Genomic DNA, 22,827 nt, shown 5'->3' with positions numbered 1-22,827 from the left:
GGGGGGAAGGACTGCTCTGATATTGACATCTAGTTCCCAGTTCGATTCCCCAGCTCTCTGATCACTTCCCCCAGCTCTTCCCAGAGAGCATTGCCCCCAGTCTGCATGCAGGGTTTCAGCAAGCTGCTGCTGTGGGCTCAGGCCAGCAGCAGCCACTTGGCACTACTGCTGGCCCCAGCCTGCAGAGGCAGCCTGCTGAAACCTGGGGCACACATCCAGGGAACTGCACCCCTCTGGAAGTGCTGGGGGAATGGAAACAGAGCTAAAGAAATGACTGAGGAGCCGGAGGCTGGGGAATCCAGCCAGGGGCAGGGGGAATGTTCAGGTCTCTGGAATGTTCCTGGTTTGATGCCCCAGCTCCCTGAGTGCCTCTCTCAGCTCTTTCCAGGGGGTGCAGGCCCCCAGATGATGCAGGATGACAGCAGGCTGTTATTTCCAGTTGGGGATGGCAGCAGTTCTGGGCTATTTCCCCAGCCAGCAGCAGCCTGCTGAAACCCCACACGCAGATCCAGGACCATGCCCTCCAGGAAAAGCTGGGGGAATGATCAGAGAGCTGGGGAATCAAACTGGGAGCTCCGGCTGACACATGGAGCTGCCCCCGCTCTAAGTCAGCATGCAGCACCCTGCTGAGCCGTGCTTCACCCGTACCATGAGGCGGGTGTTAGAAATGGAGTATTGTTATAATATTGTTAGAAATGGAGTATTGTTAGAAATGCAGTTTGCATCTCGCACCTGATAAGAAAAAACACTGCCAAGGACTTTTTTCTTGGCCAGCCTTGCCACAGTTCTTCTTATACTAAATCACAGCCTCTCCCCCAGCCTCCCCCTAGCTTTTCTCATGCAGATTACAGAAGCTGGAATTCAACTGACTGTGTCCTTGAAAGGGGGGTGGGGTGGGGGTTTAAACTCTTGGTGACCTAAAGAACTTTCTGAGCATGCGCAATTAGCTGATGCATATTTACTTCTCCACCCTGCATACTTAAGTAGTTAATTATAATGTACATGCGATGAATGTAGTGATGTAACCACATATATGTTTGTATGAAATGGAAATGAGCTGTAAGAGTTCCTGTTTCTGCACACGTGCCCAGGAGGAAAAAGATAAATACAGGCTGCAAAAATTTCTTGGTGGGTTCGGAGTAATCTGAGTCTTTGACTCTGCTCTGACCCTATTTGCAAATACACCTTTTGTGCTGCTAATGAGTGTGTGTCTATGATTTTGGTGGCCTCCAAGAAACGGACCGCAATCTTTTGCAACACGGGTACCAGGCAGGAGGGAGGCGAGCCCCACTGAACCCCACAGCCAGTGAGTACAGGGCTTTTTGATGCATTTTGTGCAGGGAAATATACAAGCATAATACTCACTGCCCAGCCTTAGCTAGGCTCCAACACAATACAGGGGAAAGGGAAAGCCTGGAGGACTCATCTGTGCGTGGCACAGACTCCACCCCCACCTTCCCTGACACTGACAATCCCTGCCTACATTCACTTAAAGAAAGAAAGAAAGAAAGAAAGACTTTGACTTTTTAAATACTTTATTCAGGGGTTCAGGGGTACAACAATGGTGGCCGCTTGCAAGCGAAAGCACCAACAACTTACTACCAACCCAAAACCGAGATCGGACAAGTCTCTTCATCCTCGGATCCAGAACCCAAATTGGGCAAGGGAGTTAATGCCCACCCAAGTATTACAAAGAGATCCAAGCCACAGCCCATCCGCAAAAGTGCGTCCCACGCACCCCAAATCCCGGGCCAAAAGAAAAAACCCCGGGCCAACCAAACCACCCACACATCACACCATGACAGACACCTTCGCTGCATTTCACGTCGTGTCTCACATGCTACGCGGTCGGCGTGCCGGCCACACAGTCCTAACCGATTCAGACCCTGCTCCATCCCCTCATACACGTCCCAAAGCCTTCAACTTCCACCCAAAAGAGAGCAAAAAAGCAGCCTGGCGAGGGCCCAGGATGCGGCAGAGCTGGAAGTCGCAGTTCGACCCCGAGCCAGCCCGGTCGCCCAGACCGGTCATGACATCAGAGCGCGTATTTGAGACGGCCGTCCTCCACCCGGCACAGCGCGCCCTCCAGGGCCCAGCACGCCTCAAAGGCGGGCACCGCCCGCCAGAGCACAGCGTGCTCGAACTCCAGCGAGAGGCGCGCCTGCACCAGGAGGCGGAAGAGCTGCAGGGCGTCATCTGAGCCGGTCCCGGCCAGCCGGTTCCGGCGGCTCTTGAGGACGGCCAACTTGGCCTGACCCAGCACGAAGTTGGCCAGGCAGACGGGGCCCCTCTCAGCCGCCCGGTACGGGCAGGAGCACACGTAGGTGGTCTCTGAAAAGCTCCTGCCCAGAGCCCGCAGCAGCAGGCTGAGGGTGACAAAGAGCGGCTGCAGGCGGGGGCAGTCAAGGAAAGCGTGAAAAAGGGTCTCCTCGACATCCCCCGGGCAGAAAGGGCAGGCTGTCGAGGCGGCTGGGTCCAAGTGGGACGTAAACGTGCCGGTGGCTAGGATGCCGTGCAGCAACCGCCACTGCAGGTCGCCAGTCTTCTTGGCGCTTGGCGGCTTATACAATGTGCGCCACGCCGGGTGGGCCGGTGGGGAACCTGGCGGCCCCAGGCGCCGTCGCCACGGTGTGTCGGGGCGGCCCGCCAGCACTTGGGCGTGGCGGACGTGGATCACCCAGGCGTATAAACCTCTACGCGACAGAGAAGCAAAAGAACAACCCGTGTCACTGTCAGGAGGCACAGGGAGCGTCAGCAGGGTGCCAGGGCCGCCGGCCAGATCGTCGGCCACGGCTGGGGTGACTGGTAATGCAGGGAAAGCCTCGCTCGGGGCGTCTTCAGTGCAGGGGGCCTGGCCCGCCCGGAGATGGGCCTCCAGGGCGGCTGCTTCCTCCAAAGGGAGGGCGGCCCGGATGTCGCACAGGAAGCGGCCCACGCTGCGAACGGAGCGCCTGCCCAGCCAGCTGCTCAAGGCCTCGGGCGAGAGCCAGGCCGACCGAGCAGGGTCCAGGAGGTGACCCAGGCGGAGAACACGCGCCTGAATGAGAGCGGCCGTGAGACTGGCAGAGGCCAGGCTCGGCACGGGGCGCCTCAGCGCCGGGTTGTGCACCAGGGGTTCCCCCAGCACCCGCGGGAACTGAAGGCGACGGGCCTGGGACTGGAGGTGGAACGTGGCTTGCCAGGCTCGCACCACGCTACGGTAAAAGGCTGGCAGCACGGCCCAGTTCAAGAGCGTGAGGTCCAGCAGGAAGAGCTCCCGGTCAAAGCCGAGGGCCCCCACCCTCTGCAGAAACCGGCATGCCAGGTGTTGCCAAGCTGAGCGCTCCTCGCTGTACAGGAGTCGCTGGAGGGCCTGGAGGCGGAAGGAGACCACCCTGCTCGCCAGGTCCACCAAACTCTGGCCCCCCTCAGTCACAGGGAGGTAAAGGACAGGTCGTGGGAGCCAGTGGCGCCCGTCCCAGAAGAAGTCAACCAGGAGGCGCTGGAGTCTCTCGAGCAGGTCCTCCGGCGGGTCGAGTACGGCGCACCGATGCCACAGGCTCACCGCCACTAGGTTGTTCACGATGAGGACGCGTCCACGGTAGGAGAGGCTGGGCAGGCGCCAGTGCCACCTTTGCAGGCGGGCCTTCATTCCTTCCTCGAGGCCGTCCCAGTTGCGCGCCATGAAGGCCGGTGGCCCCAGGAACACGCCCAGGATCTTGAGACCCTCGCGGCGCCAGCTGAGGCCCCCGGGCAAGGCCGGGGGGGTCGTGGTGATCCACTCTCCAAGCAGCAGGGTATCGCTCTTGGCCCAGTTGATACGGGCTGAAGAGGCGCGTTCATAGGCTCGCTGGCAGGCTGTCAGGGCCTCCACGTCCTCCTGGGTGTTAAGGAAGACGGTCATGTCGTCTGCATATGCCGAGAGCCGCAGCGGAGGGGCAAGGGACGGGCCCACGGCTGGTGGCAAGGCCACACCGCTCAGGTGGCGCCGCAGCGCATGCAACAGCGGCTCAATGGCCAGGGCATAGAGCATGCCCGACAGGGGGCAGCCCTGACGGATGCCTCTGAGCGCGGGGAATGGGGCACAGAGCACGCCGTTCACCTTGAGCAGGCTGGAAGTGTCTCGATACAAGACCCGGAGGGCGCCGACAAACAGGGGCCCAAAGCCAAAGGCCTCCAGGGTCCGAAAGAGGTAGGTGTGGTCCACCCGGTCGAAGGCTTTCTCCTGGTCCAGGGAGAGAAGGCCAACATCCAGGCCAAAGAGGTCGCTGGCTGTGAGTAGGTCGCGCAACAGAAACAAGTTGTCTTGGATGGTTCTGCCCGGCACGCAGTAGCTCTGCTCAGGCCCAGTGACGGGGGCCGTGACAGTGCGGAGGCGGGTGGCCAGCGCCTTGGCCAGGATCTTGTAATCTGCGCACAGCAGGGAGACCGGCCGCCAGTTCTTAATGCAGCCAAGGTCTCCCTTCTTGGGCAGCAGCGTGAGTACTGCACGGCGGCAACTGATCAGCAAGACCTTGTCGGCAAGACTCTCCTGGAAAACGCGCAGGAGGCCGGGGCCGAGAAGAGGCCAGAAAGCCTTGTAGAACTCCGCAGGCAGCCCGTCGAGGCCCGGGGCCCTGCCGGAGGTGAGGCCAGCGGCGGCCGCCGCCAGCTCCGCCAGAGACAACTCCCGCTCAAGCTCGCCAGCCTCCAAGGCACCAAGGCGCGGCAGACCCGCATGGAGTTCCCGCGCAGCATCAGGGCAGGACGGCTCAGCCGCAAACAGGTCACGATAGAAAGCCACAGCATGCTCGCGTACTTCACCTGGGTCAGTGATGACCTGGCCCTCAGAGGTCTTGAGGTGATCTAAGACTTTGCTCGCTGCCCGCCGTCGCTCCAGGTGGAAAAAGAAGCAGGTCGGGGCATCCGTTTCGGCCAGCTCTTGGCAGCGGGCGCGGATCCGTGCTCCACGGGCCACGCTCTCCGCCAAGTCGCGCAGGCACTTCTTCCGGAACTGGAGGCTCTCGCGCAGCACCGCATCACTGCCGGCTGCCAACAGGGCAGCCTCGAGCTTCACCACATCCTCCTCCAGCTCTCTGACACGGCGGCACAGTTCATTGGTGGCCAGCTGCATGTACTGCTGGCAAAAGGCCCGAATCTGTACCTTGCCCACATCCCACCTCAGCTTCCAGGAGGAATACTTCGGCCTTGTGGCCTCCCAGCCCCGCCAAAAGTTGGCAAAGCAGTCCCGGAAGTACGAGTCTTGAAGCAGGCTGACGTTGAAGCACCAATAAGGCGCTCGTGCACAGGTTCTCCCTGGCAGGCTCAGTTCACAAAAAGCTAGGCCGTGGTCTGACAGGCCTGAGGGAACGATGTGGCGGCTGCATAGGAGTGGCAGCTGGTGCCTGGTGACATAGATGCGGTCGAGGCGAGCCATAGTGAGACCCCCGGCACTCATCCTGGCCCAGGTGTATTGGCGCGCGTTGGGGTGCAGGGCTCGCCAGACGTCGACGAGGCCTGCAGTCTCCAAGTCGGACTGCAGCCTGCAGGCGGAGGGCAGGTGAGGCTCGGGCCCCGTACGGTCGAGCAGGGTATCGGTGGTACAATTAAAGTCCCAGCCTACAAGAAGCAGGTCATCGTCCTCGCCGACCTGGCGCAAGAGACCGGCCAAGGTCTCAAAGAAAGTGACCCTCTCCTGGCCATCGGAAGGTGCATAGATGTTGACGAGCAGCAGATGGTGTTGCGCTAGGGTGACGCAAACCGTCAACAGGCGGCCGGGGACCACCTCTCGTGCCACCGCCGTGTCAGGCTGCAGCTGTGATGATAGGAGAGTCGCGACCCCGGCACTAAGGTTGGTGCCGTGACTCAAGAACACCTGGCCTTGCCAGGCGGCACGCCAGGCCAACTGGTTGTGCCTGTCGGAGTGCGTCTCCTGGAGGAAGGCGACAGCCAGCCGCTTCTGGCGCAGGAGCTCCAGCACGGCCTCTCGCTTCACCGGGTCTCGACAGCCGTTGATGTTAAAAGTGCCGATGGTTGTGGCTGCCATGGGTGTGAGGTTGGGAGAAGAAGAGCGAGGCAAGGCGTAGATAAAGAGCCCCCAAGAGCCGAGCAAAGGCAGAGACAGGTCGAAGAGAAAAGGCCTATCGTGCCCTACTCTAGTCCAGGAACCCCACCAGGCCCCATTCATCTCTCACCCGCTGGGCGAGCTTCTCCAGACGATAGGCCATCTGCCTAGTGCCCAGATCCCGCTGCATGAGCTTGGCCGCCGCCCTGGCGGCCTTGACGAACACTTTAGGGTCCTCACACCACTGGGTGATGCGCGCCGCTATGTTCTTTTGCCCTTTCGTCTGCTTGAGAAAGGTCAGGAGCCCCCCATAGTCAGGAGCGACCCGGGGGGGGCTGCCAACATGGGCTGCACATTTCCCACAGAGGAGCGGCGAGGGCGCACACTGGCTGGGAGCGCTACATCCACACCCTCGATATCCAAGCCCATCAACCTCCTCTGATCGTCCAGGTCGAGGTCTGGCTCTTGAGGAGCAAGCCCCGCCTTCTTGGGGGGGGAGAGGTCATCTCGCTCTCGAGGTCGCTTGCGACACTCAGAAAGCTGGATCTCCATCTCACAAGCTTCCTCACCCGATTCAGTGGCCTGGGACGTGACCAAGAGGTCAGCAGACTCTTCTGCTGCTCCCTGGGTCAGACCCCCAGAGGCGACGCATTGTGCATACGTCTTCTTGCCCCCCATCTCCAAGAGCTGGGAGACGGGCGAGGCGTTAATGACCCCTGTCTCCCCCACCTCCAAACCGCCCTCCCCCCCAGTCAGCAGAGCTGCTGACATGACGGCCGGAGCAGGGCCAGGCTCCCCAGCGGGGGCCTCCCCAGCACCAGCTGCGGAAGGCCGCAGTGGGGACGGGGCGTCCTGAGGGGTCCCTTTCACTTTCCTCTCCTTGTTGCCCTTCTTCTTCTTCTGCTTTGTGGCAGGTGACCCCTCCTTCACAGAGGATGGGCCAGACTGTGCCTGGCCTGTCTCCTCAGAGCCAGCCACCTCAGCCAAAGCCGTGGTGGAGAGCAACTTGCAGGGGGCTGAGCCCCATCGTCCGATGGGGCCTCGGTGCCACAATCGCTGACCGCCCCGGCCTCAATCTGGGGGGTCAGAGCAGGCGGGGCGGAAGCGGAGGCATCCGCCTCTCCCCCCGGTGCCGTCTCTGCACTGGTAGGAGTGGGCACCGTAGGTGGAATGGGGGGGGGGGCTGGGGCCTAGCCCCAGCCCCTCCGCCGGACGACGCTCCCACGCCAGAGACTTGAGCCCCCTCAGATGGAACAGGGGCAGGAGGAGGTCGGGAAGGACTCCCGGCCTCACTGGGTGGGGCCTGCGTCCCGGAAGTGGATGGGCCGTCCGTCGGCGTCGCTGTAGTTGCCGACGCTTTGGCTGATCCCCCACGTGGGCACTGGGCCGCTAGGTGGGACGAGCTCCCACACTGAAAGCACGTGGTCTCCTCACAAGAAAAATAAATCACATACCTCCGCCCGTTGGACGAGAGGCTCAAGGACTGAGGCAGAGACCGTGAGCCCTCCCTAAAGAGCATGAACACCTGCCTTCGAAAAGACAGGACATGCCTCAGTTTGGGGTTTTTGCTCCCTATGGTCAACCGGCGAAAGGGACTCGTAAGCACCCCATAGGGCTCGAGTACCCCGGCCAGGTCTCGGTCGGTCACGTGCGGGGGCACATCGGAGATCACCACCCTCACCGCTAGGGTATCTAGGGGGGTGACAAAGTAATGCGCGCCCGCGATGTCCAGGCCCTCTACGCACACCCTATGGACTAGGGTGGGGTCGCTCAGGTAGATCATCGGGACCGTGTTGACATGACCTGCGTAACGGATGGTCTGCTGTCCCAAGAGACTAGCCAGAGCGTCCACGCAGACCTCAACCCCAACAAAGGGAGGGGTGTGCACCCTCAACCCACAGGTAATGGGAAGGTTCTGGGAGGCATCCTCGTGCCAGCTGCTGGCTGTAGGAGCAGCCATTCCTGACAGGACAGGGTTAATTCCCAACTCTAACTAAGCAGAGCAACAACAAAAAAAGTTTATAGTAACTAAAAAAGATAAGTGTCCGGGAAAGCGGCCACAAAAACTCCAGATGGGAGGGGGGAAGGGGGTGGAGAAAAAAAAAAGCGGCTGGGGTTTGAAAAAGCGAGAAAAAAAAAAGGACAAAAACAAAAGGGAGGGGGGAAAAGGGGTAATTTAGAGCACCCCGCGGAAGGCAAGCTAATGGAAAGTAACTCCCCGCTACAAGCAAGCAGAAAAGAAAGAGAGAGAGAAAGAGCGAGAAAGAGACAGTAAGAAAGAAGGCTGCGAAGACAAAGAGACCGGAAGTACGGGGGGATGGGACAAAGAGGGGAGAAAAGGGGGGAAAAAAGCTGCAAAACAGCAAGAAAAGAAAAGGAGAGCGAGATAAGCAGAGGCTAGAGACCTTTAGACAGGTGGGAGTGAAAAAAGGAAAGAGATAGGAAGCCGGGGAGTCTTACGCTCGGGATCGCCCCATGCAGCTCCAAGCGAGCCTGGTCCGGTGCGTCCAAAGTGAAAGAAAGAAAGAAAGAAAGAAAGACTCTGACTTTTAAGAGACATTTATTCCAGGAAAGGTGACAAATGGTGGGCGGCAGAAATTACGTACAGTTCGGTCTGAGGATCTGGGCCTTGAGGACAAGGTCTGGGCTCATGGCCTGCAAGGCCTGCCTGCACACTTTAGACAAAAAAACCCCCCACAAAGATCAAAATAAGTATTTACATAGATACATGTATATAGTTCTTGCCAGGGGGGACACCCATGGGGGCCTCAGGACATCAGGGGTCGACCCGCCTGGACAAAGCCCAAGGTCTCAGCTTGCAGGGTGCGCTTCTGCACCTTGAGGAGCTGATGGTGTCACAGGGCAATAAGCAGGCATCCCACCTTGACTCGGCACAGTCGACAGCCCAGCATTCCTGAAAGGTGGACACCATCTGCCGGAGGACTGCATGCTCGAATTCAAGAGAAAGGCGGGCCCACACCAGCAGGCAGAAGAGGTGCAGGGCGTTGTGCATCCCGGTCCCGGTGAGCCGGTTTCACCAGCTCTTCAGGGTGGCCATCTTGGCCTGGCCCACCAGGAAGTTGGCTAGGCTGACTGCAGCCCGCTCAGCTGCCCAGTACGGGAAGGAGTGGATGTAGGTTTCCTCTGAGAAGTCCCAGACCATTGCCCAAAGCAGCGCCCTGAGGGCAGGAAAGAGTGGCTGCAGTCAGGGGCAGTTGAGGAAGGCATGGAAAATGTTCTCTTCCAGCACCCTTAGACAGAAGGGGCAGGCCACTGAGGCCACCGGGTCCAGGTGGCGCACAAACGTGACAGTGGCCAGGATGCCATGCACCAGTCTCCACTGGAGGTCGCCGGTCTTCTTGGCGGTGGGCACCTTGTACAGCGTGTGCCACGCTGGGGTCCCGGGCCATGCCAGGTGCCACTGCCACATGGTGTCAGGGCAGCTGGCCAGCACCTGGGCATGCCAGGTGCACACCACGCATGCATAGAGTCCCTTCTGGGGCAGCATGCCAAAGGGGCAGCCCATATTGCTGCTGGGGGGCACAGGGAGCCTGAACAGTGTGTTGGGCCAGTCAGCTAGCTCACTGGCCACCGCTGGGATGACTGGCAGTGGTGGGAAGGCATCACCTGTAGTGTCTGTGGTGGGGAGGGCCTGGTGAGCCTGGAGGTAGTCTTCTAGGGTGGTCACTGCTTCTGTTGGGAGGGCGGCCCTAACAGCGTGCAGAAACCGGCCCACAGTGCGGACAGAATGCAGTGCCATCCAGGCAGCCAGGGCTTCGGGTGACAGCCAGCCCAACTGAACAGGGTCCAGGAGGTGCCCCAGGCGAGTGGTATACGCCTCAATGAGCGTGTCGATGGTGCAATTGAAATCCCCGCCCACGAGCAGGTCATCGTTCTCACTGGCATCACGCAGGAGGTCTCCCAAGGTCTCTAGGAAGGCTATCCTCTCTCTCCCATCAGTGGGCACATAGATGTTGATGAGGGAAAGCTCTGGTATGCCAGGGTGACGTGGACGGTCAGCAGCTGGCCGGGGACAACCTCTCGTGCCACCGCAGAGTCATACTGCAGTTATGGCACACAGCAGGGCAGAGTGGCAAGAATGCAGCAGGGCAGCTAAAGCAGCAGGAGTGAGAGGGAGGGGGCCGAATGCAGCATCTGGAGGGGAAGTGGGGGACAGACCACCCGTATGTCTGTCTGTGGGTCAGGGACTGGGAGGGGTGGGTCATGGCAAGCTGATAGTTATGCTAATGGGTGCCAGTGTAAAAAAGGTTGAGAACCAATGCAATACGGAGCTGAAGCAGGCTCCGATGCAAACAGATAAGTTCTTGCTCCTCCTCCCCCCCACTTTCTAAATTGGGGTGCCACTACATTCAGAAAAGTTAGGGAGGTATGTGCTTTGAATCTAAAGAAGTTGAAAACAGTAGTCTACAAATGCCTCCAGGCAAGCAAACTGACTGAGGTCAGTGGCAATGACAGAAATAGAGTATAGGAATGCCAGTTCTCAAATATGTTTTCCATTCTTTTCCTCCTCCACCACCCCAACTCAGCAGAAGTACTTTCCATATGGCCTGGCTGGGGATTAGCATTTTAATGAGAGAGAGACTGCCATGGGAGTATCAACCTTCACCAGCAGGTCTACAGACCAACATTGTCCAAAATATTTCTAAATAGACCTGGGAAGGAATTTTCCAGTGAAACACTTTGACCTTGGAAAATGCCATTTTACCGACATCAAAACCACTCTCATAAAGAAAGATCAGATTTAAATAAACTTCCTGTTCTGAAAAAAATAAAGTCTTGAAGTGGCTGAAACATTCTACCTCTCTATTTTTAAATGAGAAGGGTCCGTTTTGTATTGCGGGGTGGGAGGGATTAAAAATAGTGTTGTTGGTTACAAATTAAGTTGATTTATAGTAAGGTGAAAAAAGAACTAAAAACCAAAACAGGACAAAGTAATTGAATCAATCCATTTTTGTTGCTAATTTTCAATTTAAGAAATTGAGATTTCAGCTTGGATACGGTCAGGAAAAAAATCAAAATACATAGGAGATGATCTGTATAGGCAGGAAGATGGATTACATGAAGAAACAGATATTTTATATCTCTAATTTGAATTACTCTACAGTTCCTCTGATGCCAGGATTCTTACCATACCCTGTATGAAGACATTCTCTTCAAAGTGACAGATAGAATAAAAAACAAACAAACAAAAAACTCCTATATAAAGGCTATAAAGTGTTAATAAATACAAGATTTGCTAAACTACCTGTCAGGGACACAAAAACAAAGAAGCAAAGCTTAAAAAACTAAAGGGACTACTAACTAAAGAGAGAAAGAATGACTGTAAATACTGGGTAAACATGCTTTTCACTTTTACGACTATACACATCTATGTAATACAAACCCATTGGACACAGAATTGCACTCTTTAAAGGGAAGCATTGGATAACACCATAAAATTCCAAGTGCTTTTCAATTGCTTCACACTTCCTGCCTGATATTAAAGAAAGGTAAATAAAGGCTTGATCAACATATAGCATTAGCTGAGCCTAACACACTGAAAACTGAATTGTGATTTTCAACAGCATCTGGCAGAAGCAATAGGATGAGATTATTTCATATAAAAATATACATGGTAGAAGCGACTTATTTTCAGAGACACTGAACACCATGGATCCCCAGCACATTTGTAAATGGACTAGGGTTGCCATACATCCAAATTTGTCATCGATTCATAGATTGTTAGGGGCTGGAAGGGACCTTGCAGCCCCTGCCTGCCCTCCCCCCCCCAGCTGCCCCCAGCTCTAGGCAGGAAGACAACTGGGGTCAAGTGACCCCAGCAAGGTAACTGTCCAGTCCCCTCTTGAAAACCTCCAGGGTAGGTGACTGCACCACCTCTGGAGGGAGTTTATTCCACAATCTGGACACCCTGACTGTGAAGGAGTTTTTCCTGGTATTAAGCCTGAAACAGCCTTCCAGGGATTTATATCCATTGATCCTGTTGTTCACTGAGCTCCTGATGCACTCCTCTGATATAGCAGTAAGCCACTATCAAGTCCCCTCTCAACTTTCTCTTCTTTAGGCTAAAGAGGCCCAGGTCCCTCAGCCTTTCTTTGTATGGCTTGCCTTGCAAGTCCCCGATCACGTGGGTGGTTCTTTTCTGGACCCTCTCAAATTTTTCCACATCCTTATTGAAGTGCGGCTCCCAGAACTGGATGCAGTACTCCAACAGTGCCGAGTACAGCAGGAATATCACTTCCCTAGTTTTCCACAAGATGCATCGGTTGATGCATGCCAGTATGTTGTTTGCCCTGCTGACCACCACCTCACACTGACGGCTCATGTTCATGCGGTGGTCAGCCATTAGCCCTAGGTCCCTTGTGGGCTGGGTGACCCCAAGAGATGCTGCCCAGGGAAGGGGAGGCATGACAAGGGACTGTAAGTCAGGAGTGAGGGGCATTGTCAGGGCCAGGGATCTGTGGGTCATGAGTGAGGAACAGCAGCAGGGAGGAGGGGCTGCTGATTGGGACTGAGGGGCACCAGGAGAGTCCAGGGGGGTGAGAGACTGCAAGTCAGGAGCAAGGAGCACTGGCAGGGCCCAAGGGCTGTGAGGTGTCCCCCCGACAGGCGTCCTTTTTTCTGGAACAGGAAATATGATAACCCTAGAGTAGACAACATCTCTGGAAATAGGGTCCAGAACAAGTTTTTAAGCTTTGCTAGAAGAAACTATTGAGAGAGAGACAAACAGATATTTCCTGAGAAAACCTTCAAACCAACGGCCAGTATTCCCTGGAGACAACATCTGCTATACACCAGACATTAGTAGAAACAAGGGAACTAGAAATCCCTCACAGATCTGAAGCTCAAGAACACTTGTTTTGAGTCAGATGAAAGATTTTCTTAGTCTGAGAAGAGGGAAGAGCCATGGTCTTCATTAATACCCCCACTCCTACCCTGCTCCCACAAAACTTCTCCTTAAATAGATAAAGCTTAATGAGGGCCTGGATTTTTCTTAATTCATTCACCTGGAGCTGCTGTGGCCTGAGCACTTCGGACCAGAAAAATAACTTCTCTCTGGAAATACCAATTTTTAATTTTTAATTATGGTAACTAGTTTAGTCTTCTCTGTCTTTTGCTTTCCTAATCTGGTAAAGCATTGGGGGCCAACCTTTTTAGCAGCTGTGCCACAAATTAGCCCCATACATTCCCAGAGTGCCACTCCAATCCTTTTCCTTTACCCAGTCTGCTGCTTAGCTTTCTTCTCCCTGCCTGGTCTGTTGTTCTGCATTTTGCTCCCTGTCACTGCCCTGCCTGTCCCCTCCCCAGTCTGCCATGTGCCATACACAGAGGCTGCCCTTGCCACTTGTGCAGCTTGCAATGCTGCAGTTTGGCCACCTCTGTTGTAAAGCATTAAAAAAGAGCCTGAAAGATCAGAAAAGTAAAAACTAACAGCTAAGATAAATGAGGCAGGGGGAAGAGTTGTAAAACAGAAATATTCAAGTAAGTAGAAATGGATCATTAAAAACAATGGCCCTGTTTATCAGTTAGAGCTCAGCATTGTGGGCCAGACTGTCTAGCCAATTAAGACACTTTTATAATGCTCAGAGGCAGTAGTGTAGCTAAAGGAAGGGTAGGAGGTGACAGGGGCAAGAGGGAGACAAAAAATAGCTACTACGACTGCCAGGGTGGCTGTCTCAGCTTCCAGCAGACAGTAACTACCCTGCCCCATGCACTGCTGCTTCCCAGGCCACAGACCTGACTTGTTACTCCTCTGTTCACAGGAACAGTTAATCACCTGCAGAGGTTGCCTATACATGTTTAGGGGGTCTCTGCTCTAACTTATGGTGCTTTACACAAAGCACCATGACTTAGAGCCCTACCCACTCTCAATCCAACAGATGTTTTGCCTGTTGGGTGCAGGGGGCATGAACCTGCCTGCACCAGCTCAGTCCAGCAGGTGCAGGAGCACCAGCAGCCTCTGAGGAGGCTTCTGAAATGCCCCTCTCCCCAGCCCCTTCCCCCCCAGCCCTCGGGCTGCCACCAGGGGAAGGGAGAAAGCACCAGGCAGCTGATAGCTGGGCTTGGCCTGGCTGGAGCTGGGGAGGTATGAAACAGAGACCCCCACACCTCATGGGTCCCCCCAGCTGGATTACTGAGGGAAGCCAGACCAGGCTCCTATCCACCCCACCTCCCCTCCCTCCAGCTCTGGCCAGGGTAAGTCCAGTTAGCAACTGCTGCTGCTGCTCCCCTACCAAGTCCGAGGGCCAGGGCAGGGCTCATGCTGCCCACCAGTGAGAGAACCAGCCCAGCCCTGCAAGGCGTGAAAAATGAACTCTGGTGGGAACACAGGTTCCCTAAGGTGATCTGCTTTAAAAGCACCTTCATTGAATACCTTATATGCGAAGCGTTCATTTTTTGCACAATCGGCCATTTGAAATGCACTCTGCAGCCATGCACTTGTATTACATCATGGCTGTAGAGTGATTTCAGGGGCTCAATCACACAAAAAAATTAACCAGTGTAAGTGTCCATAGAGATTCAGTGCTGGTACATACAAACAAGTCCTGTGTTTGTGTCTAATTTCTCACTGTGAATGGTTCGTGTGGAGAGAAGGTATATGAGTGCAAGAGGTGTGAGGAGGGAAGAATTTCACTACACTAACCCTCCTCTGACAAAGGATCCATTAATAATCCCTGCCCATGCCTTAGCTTGCAGCTGCCCAGCAGCTGACGTTACCTGCTTTAAGACCAAGACAGCAGGAAGACTCAGCTGGCTCCCTGATGTGCCCCTCCCCATCTTTAGATGTCAAGCAATGATCTGGCACTGAACAGAAAATCACTCTTGCACACATAGCTGTTCATGCTGAAAAAATATGTGATCAGGTGAAGATGAAGGTGTGAAAGCTATGTCCATTTATGCATAGTTTATGCCCACTATGAATAGGATATGCCCATAAATGTCCATTTAGGCAAACATGTTCTGCTTTTGTGCTCAGTAAATTGCTGGAAGGAGCTGAAGAAAGCTCTTATGCTGTATGCAATGGCAACTCCAGAAGGAGCTAGACATTTCACAAAAGCCCACCAGTGGGAGAGATTCCACTTCTCTTCTTAGAAAACTGGTTTCTTCTATTGTTCCTCCTCACCTTCTTGCAATGTCTTTTGCGCTCCCTTCCCCCATCCATCTCATTAGAGCAAAGCATGAGTGTGGAGAGAAGGGAAACTGGTTGCTTGGTAAAACATCACTGGCCCTGGCTTTGGCTTATCATGTGGTATATTTGGGAATGACAGAGAAGGTAGATTTGAAAGAAAGTTGCTCAGTAGGTAAGGAGTAGAAGAAAACAAGGGGGGCAGGGGGATTAGAAGTGGGAGAAAGTATAGTACAATCTTAGCATTGCCATTAGTGCAATGGTGCTCAGCCTGCAGCTCACAGAGCCCTGTCATCTGGCCCACCAGGGGTCCAGAAATGTGATGACAGGGGAGCAATGACAACATTAATTGCTGCTTCCACTAACCAGACAACCCCACACCACTTATGCAGTCCATGGGGCCAGAAGCTTGGGTACTGCAGCTTTAGTGAGAGATGCATAAATAGGTTAGCAAACATTGTTTACATGCATCTAATTGGTCAGGGAAAATTGTTAACCACCTGCTACCAAGAATGGGACTCACTAATGTGATTTGAATGACAGCACACATTGCAGTGAGGTCTGACCCTTCTCATGTCCTAGGGGTAGACCTTTTTGTAAGACTAATTTCTATCAGGTGACTAGTGCAAGGATGAAAAGACCCCTCTCTGATCACCACCTCCTGCAGTCATTTGTTTTCCAATTCACACTAATGCCAACACACTGCGTATTCTCTTGAGGCCCTGCCTTGTTCTACAGATCCCATATATACCCCCTGTTTTTAAGCAAAATGCCTGTACCTACATATGTGCTGTTTAATTATTTGGCTTAAACAGGGAGCGGGGATGAATTTCCTGCCTCTGATAGAGCTTGCCTTGCTGGATGCTATTAAAACATCCTGATAAAGAAGGTATTCTTGTCAAAGGATTTCATTCCTAGGGTTCATAAAACTTCTTATGCAAAGCAAATGCTTTCCTTTTAGAATGCACATATTTTATTGAGATGTCACATATTCAGAATATTTTCCAGCCTCCTTCCATTCTTCAGGGTTCGGGATACCTTAGGGCCACCCCTACGAGCATTTTTCTCATGCACACCACTTAAGTGAAACCAGGTTGAACACTGTGCTGCATTCCACATGCACTCAGCATGGTTTGTCTTCAAGAAAAAAGTATAAACATTTCTAGCCTATGTGGTTATGGCTAGAGGTCTTAATGGGAGCTTTTGGTAGCTGGGCACATTAAGATCAATGGGCACTGCAAGATACTGAATTCATGAAAAACCTGGCACTCTGTGTACTGCAATTTTGCTCTAGTGAGCAGTGCTGTGGTGTTTCCTCCTTGGTTAGGAAAAATATGGTAAGCTAGAAAGCAACAATAGTATTCTCAGTCCCCTATCTTTTACAGTGTACAAGTTTTAGCCTTTCATCTAGGTTCTTCCCACACGCCCAACCCTGTGATATTTGTGATATTTGAAAAGATTCTGTGATGAGCTTATTATTAAAATACTGGCAGAAACTCCCTGGCTAATCTCATATGGGTTCTGAAAACCTACAAGAACAATAAGACTTTTGCAGGTATAGTGATCTTCTTTTCTTTTCTCTGACAGTCTGCAATTTCTATGGCAAATAAAATTAAAAATCAAAATCTTACCACTGAAGGGAATATATCGGTTTCAAAATTCAGAAATTATTGAAATCAGACTGTTTGTGGATCTACAAAAGTATTATCTTGTTTTAATAAAGACTAAAAGTAGATCTGCCTTAGAAATCATAGAGAAGTACATCTGGAAGGGCCCTCCATAGATCATCTAATCCAACGCCCTTGTTACTATTACACCCCTTTTTATTTCTGAAAGTTGTTGCATTGCATCTTTGTTTTAAAAAAATCAGTAGGCTACGTTACATTGTATAACTGCTTAATTACACATGTGAACATTCATATTTTCAGCACTATACCTTTCATGTGTAGGTTCTGGTAAGGTTGTCGCTCATAAGTAAGGCTGACACTCATGCATCACAGCACGTGCTACTTAGATCGCAGCATCACAACATTCACGTCACCTTATAGACAGCATGTCCCAATGGAATGAGATGATATTGCAACAAAAGGTTGCTATCTTGTGGTGACATACTGACATTGCATCAACCCTAAAATTTGTACCAGCCACATTACACCAGTTAAACATTGGATTACCTCCATCAAACACACAATCACTTAAGATGAGCAACAGCCATAAGTTCGATTTCCAAAGCAATATCATTAACATAAAATAGCTTCTTTCTTTCTGCAGTCTTGCAGCCCTGAAATTGTATGTACCTGGTAGCAATGAAGTTATGTAAAAAAGACATTTCTGCCCTGGGGTCAAATGGAATTTCAAGGCTCTAAGATTATGTGAAAAAAGTGCACTCTCAGTCCATTGTCAAGTAGACTGGATTCCATATAAAAAGTGCAAGAGTGAGCACCCTTCATAACACTTCCAACAGATAGGCCAACCATTGAACTACACCCTCTGCCCGAGTTGGCTCCACCCTCTGAGTTGAAGGGATGGTACACAGAAGCTGGCACTACCAAAGCTTTCTCTCTACATAGTCCAAGGATATATTGTGTTTACAGTCTTATAAAAGTGCCAGCGTTTACCATACTAACTTAAAATGGTCCAAAAGACAGAAACATCTGAGTCTCTGTTTCAACTGCCTGACATGCCTTGAACACTAGAGGCTTACTTGTCAGCTATTACTGTTTCCCTTGATTTTTGTATTAAATAAGTCCATGCTCTTAGACAAGCAAAGTTATGCTTCTCAAAAGCAACTTAATTTTAAATGATTTTGTTCTTTGGATCATTAGCTTGTCCTTGCTGTTAAGAAAGGACAGAAGTGCTTAGGAGTTAAACATCCACATCAGCTGATGAAGAATGCCAAACAAATTAGCTTGGCTTCATTTCCATTTTGTCCACATTTCACATAAAATTGATCTCCTCATAGACTTAGAATTCTGGAAAGTCCTTGAATCATTGGTAAGTTATTTCTTGTCTGGTGGCCACACACAAAGCGCAACAGAGGGACAGGACAAAAGACTAATCAAAGCAGATCAACAAGTTACAGAAGAGGAGCAGGTTAATACTACTGAATAATAGTATTCAGAACAAAAGTTTGCAGACCCAATGTGTTCCTTAAGACTGTGAAAATGAGTCCTATTGGCTGTAAACACCAATGTGGTATTATGCCATATAGTCAGACAACATCTGAGGACCGGATGAAACAAGTCTCAGATATGAAAGGGCTTCATTCAATGAACCATGCTGTGGTAATAAATCTTACTTTCTTTTCTCCTTTGCATCACTTAAAATACAGAAAATATTTAAACTATACATTTAAATACAGACCAAGGCTAGGTCTATTTTAAGCACCTGCCCTGATCATTTGGAAAAATGAACACTTGTCTCATGTCCAGCAAGACACCCAGGACAGGTATTTAAAAGGGGAATATCCTGGCAAACTGGGCTTTTTCATCCCCCTACTGTGAAACAGGTCCCAAAAATAACATTTAAGAAAGACCAGAATCCCTCCAACTTTTAAAGTAAAACTGAGGATGGGATTTGTACATGGCACTGGAGTAGATGATTGTGGAGATCCCTTCCAACCCTTTGATTCTAGGACTCAAGTATTACACAAACAGTTTTAGGAGTAAAATATATCTGCAATTCTCATAAGCCTTGAGACATTCACATGTTATTTACAATTTCTGCTTTTTAAAAAGTATGAGACAAATTTCTGCCTTTTCCTGAGGTGGCTGAATTTTGTCTTTGGTAGAGATACCATAAATCGCACCTAGTCTAATAAAAGGTATCAGTTTGGAACCAAGAGTTCTAGTTTTTTGTATACAATTACAGGGACAAATTCCACTCAGTTATGTCACTGTAAATGTGTAATTCTTACAAAATACGAACTACGCTGTTCTAAATATAATATAATATAATCAGTTTATAGCTATTTTTAAAGTGCATATTTCTAATCATCATTTTGGTTTCTCCATTTACTTGGAATAAGCATATTAGGGAAGTTTGGGGCCTTTGTAAAAACTGTTTTCTGTTAAATAAGGACAATAGGGATTTTACTAATATTAGAAGTTAAAAATGTGAAAGAAGATTGTGAACATGATTGCTACCTCCTTGTAGTCCTATAAGCAAGGGATTTCTATCCAATTGATAGAATAGACTCATAATGGACTAAATTAATTACTGATGTAAACCGACTAGTTGAAAGATCTACACCAGAGATTAATTTGACTTTGAACATTTAGGTAACAATTTACACATGAGAGAGATATATGGTTACATATTAATGTAAAGTGACAAACATATTTGCAGTTATCTCAATGCCCTTCAAGTGAATATCCACTGTGACAGGACGGGAACTTTGGGGTTGCCATGCTCCCCCGCCGTTACCCTCTCCACCGCGCCAAGCTGCCAATCTGGACTTCGCAATCTCGTCCACCACGTCTTTGGTCTTATTGTATTATAGGGAGGCTACCTTTAGTCTTCCTGGCCATGGTTCTCCTGTCCTATACTGGGCCCGTTTTCCAGAATGGGGTTCAGGTGCACCCCAGCCTTATGGGCTCTGCATGGCTCCAACCATCCCTGTACCACACCCCAAGCCTCGCGGATGTACCGCACATTCTTCGGTCTTATTGGATGCCATCTCACAGCCCACTCTCTCTGGGGCTTCTCACACTGCCCTCGCTCTGGGGCTGGGGCACCCACTCTGTCATGTTTCCCCAGTGAGGCCTGCTCCATCCCCTCATAGCCTCACCCAGTCCTGCAGTTTTACAACAACAAAACAATAACACAAGCCCCTGGGCTATAACACAAAGTTAAACCACTCTGCTAACCTCCTTTGAGTCACCCTCCGCAGGTGCTCCATCCTTCACTAGCATAACCGACTGCTCACGTTCAGGCCTTTCCCCTTTGCTTAGTCAGGCAGCACTCCTCCTCGGCTGCCAGCCGAGAGCCCACTCTCGGCCTCCAGCCTGTGCTTTACAGAAGTCAGCCCTGCCCCTTCTGGTCAGCTGACTCAACAGGTGTGGGCCCCTAGCTCCTCCTGGTTGCCTTGGCAACCGGCACCTGAGGTCATTCCTGCTCTTCAAGTAGCAGGCACCTTAGTGCCCTGCTACATCCACCATACCCAATAATCCTCTCTATAGGAGAGGATCATAAAAAAATCCCCCATTAAGCAGCTCCTGCATTTTATATGCTTGTTGAATCATTTACTTCATTTAGAGTTCAACCCTGAAAACCCTTTCCCATGAAATAGTCCTTATTCCAAAATCTTTCCACTGATCTAAATGGGATCATCTACACGCACATTTCTCCAAACACTTTATTTCAATGACAGTTGACACAATGAGTACTTAATTATTCACAGGCATAAAATTAAGCACATGCTTACATGAAGGATATGGGACTTAGATGAGAAGCCTTTTGGAGACTGTTTAATTCCTACTTGAATTGCACAGAAATGAGTGCACTGTTAGGCATAACATTTCCTTTATGCTCTTCCATGCACATTTACTAAAGAGTTAACAATAGTTTTTTAAAAAAATAGATATAGCCTTCCATCCTTAGGAAGACTGATTTGTCATCCCTGCGCCCCACACAGCCAAACAATCCTGTGACTTGCAAGTCATCTGAGGCCACTCCTGCCTCCATGGCCTTCATCTCACCATCCCATGCTGAGAGCTAGGTTGAGAAAACATAATTCCTTAAAATCAGGACATAGCTACAAGCTGACAGTATCACAGGCTCATATTTTGAGACTAAAATCAGTGAACATATTCAATGGACCCCCTCCACAATTCATCAGCTATATAGGGATCTTGCAAAGACAGATGGGAATTTGAATGTAGTTGCTACTGCAGCATATGACACTAGAAAAGACAAAACCTTTAAGGGCAGGCCTCTCAATATGTTCAGCTGCACATCAATATTCAATATTAGTGTTGAAAGTTATACCTTGAAATAATTTCTGCTAATTCAGCAAGACAGAGGACTAACCACAGTGTATCATGTAAACAGGGGTAGTCTTTCTTTTTCTGAGGGACAGTAAAACAGAAAAGGCCAAGTGATATAGCATGTAAGAAGCAGGAAACAAGAGACAGAGTAAGAGCCCAGTCCTGACATGTTTACTCACATGAGTAATCCTTCGTACATACAAATTGACCCAAAATTAGTGCCACTGCTCCTGGAAGTAAGCAGCGCTCACAAGAATCGCAGCATCACCTGCTTAGATTTTTAAAAATGAAAACCCCAGAAAACTATAACACCCCCCGCCTCCTATCACACAAATCGTATTGCAAATGCTGACCCTGCTGCTGCTTCATGTTCAGAAATTGGAACCGCAGGTTTTAAATCCAAAGCCAGCTCAAATTATATTTGGAAAAAAAAAGGGGGGGGGGATGTTGAAGGTATGGTTTTGAAAAAAAAAGCCTATGAACTACTGGTGCACATCTAATTATGTACCATATTTAGTGCTGTGAGAGTAACCATTTGCAGGCAATGATCATTCTATTGCGCAGTAGGGGAAGGACAAAAAGGTCCAGTGTTCAGGAATAGAGAAATTGCCAAATGAATGCAACTTGAAATAAAATTCAGTTTGAACGCTGTTGGAAACTGACCCGGTGACCTGCCGTTTCCCAATACTGCATCACCACACCCACAGGCCTCCATTTCATGTTTCACCCTAGACAGTCCCCAGGATACCAGAGCTACACAACTCCCTCCCATTAGCTGCAGGAATCCAGGATATCCATGGCAACCAGTCTCTAACCCCAGGGAGAAGGCAGGAGAATTGAAAGGCTCCATTCTGTTTCTACATCTACAGCTCAGTAAATTGACAGCACCGTGGTTTCCTTAGCTCCATTAGATTAGGATGTACATTTCTATCTTCCTTTGTTTCTTTCTTGCAGGCTCTGCAGCTCTCAGCATAGGTTGGTGAATTCCCGACTGGCGTGCTTTCCCAAAAAGCCCTCGTACTGCTAATTTTGCCGGATTAGTTTATGCTTAACAAAGAATACTTTTCGCTGACAGTCTTTTCACACCCTTTCAAAATTAGTACTTGGTAGGCATGCCTTGCAAATTACTGACAAACATATAGGTTCCAACCATGCCAAGTCCTTTGTAGTGCCGCTCTCATAAACCAGGGAGCTACATAATAAATAGAGTTTTATAACACAATTAAATTGCAGGATCAAATAACTGTAATCATTATAAAGTGATTGTTTATGCCACAGATATTTAGACAGGATAACAGATTGCACATTGCTTTCTCTCTGCCAATGTCGCCTGAATAGCTAATTTGCCCACTATGGCCCCGTGGAGCTGCAGCTGAGGCCTCGGTAGATTTGCAGAAAGCCTGTCAGTAGCAGACCATTTGGTCCACAGACTCAAAGAAAGCACCAATACGAGCTTTAACATTGATCTCTGTTAATTTGTTATATGAGTGACTCCGGAAAAAATAGGGCTGCCAACAAATTTTGAACTCTGTTCAGGAGGTGTTTGCATCTCCTGATTATTAGATGATTTTTCTGGATACCTGGCTAAACCTAGGTTTCATCTAGGGTATGCACTTCTTGAATGGCACTTTAGCTTTCACTTTGTGACACCTCCTGCCAGATCTTGGAATAAA

This window comes from Crocodylus siamensis, chromosome 1, assembly GCF_052110815.1.
Source record: "Crocodylus siamensis isolate JL-2025a chromosome 1, ASM5211081v1, whole genome shotgun sequence".
Taxonomy (NCBI): Eukaryota; Metazoa; Chordata; order Crocodylia; family Crocodylidae; genus Crocodylus; species Crocodylus siamensis.
Note: the sequence above shows the minus strand (reverse complement) of the source record.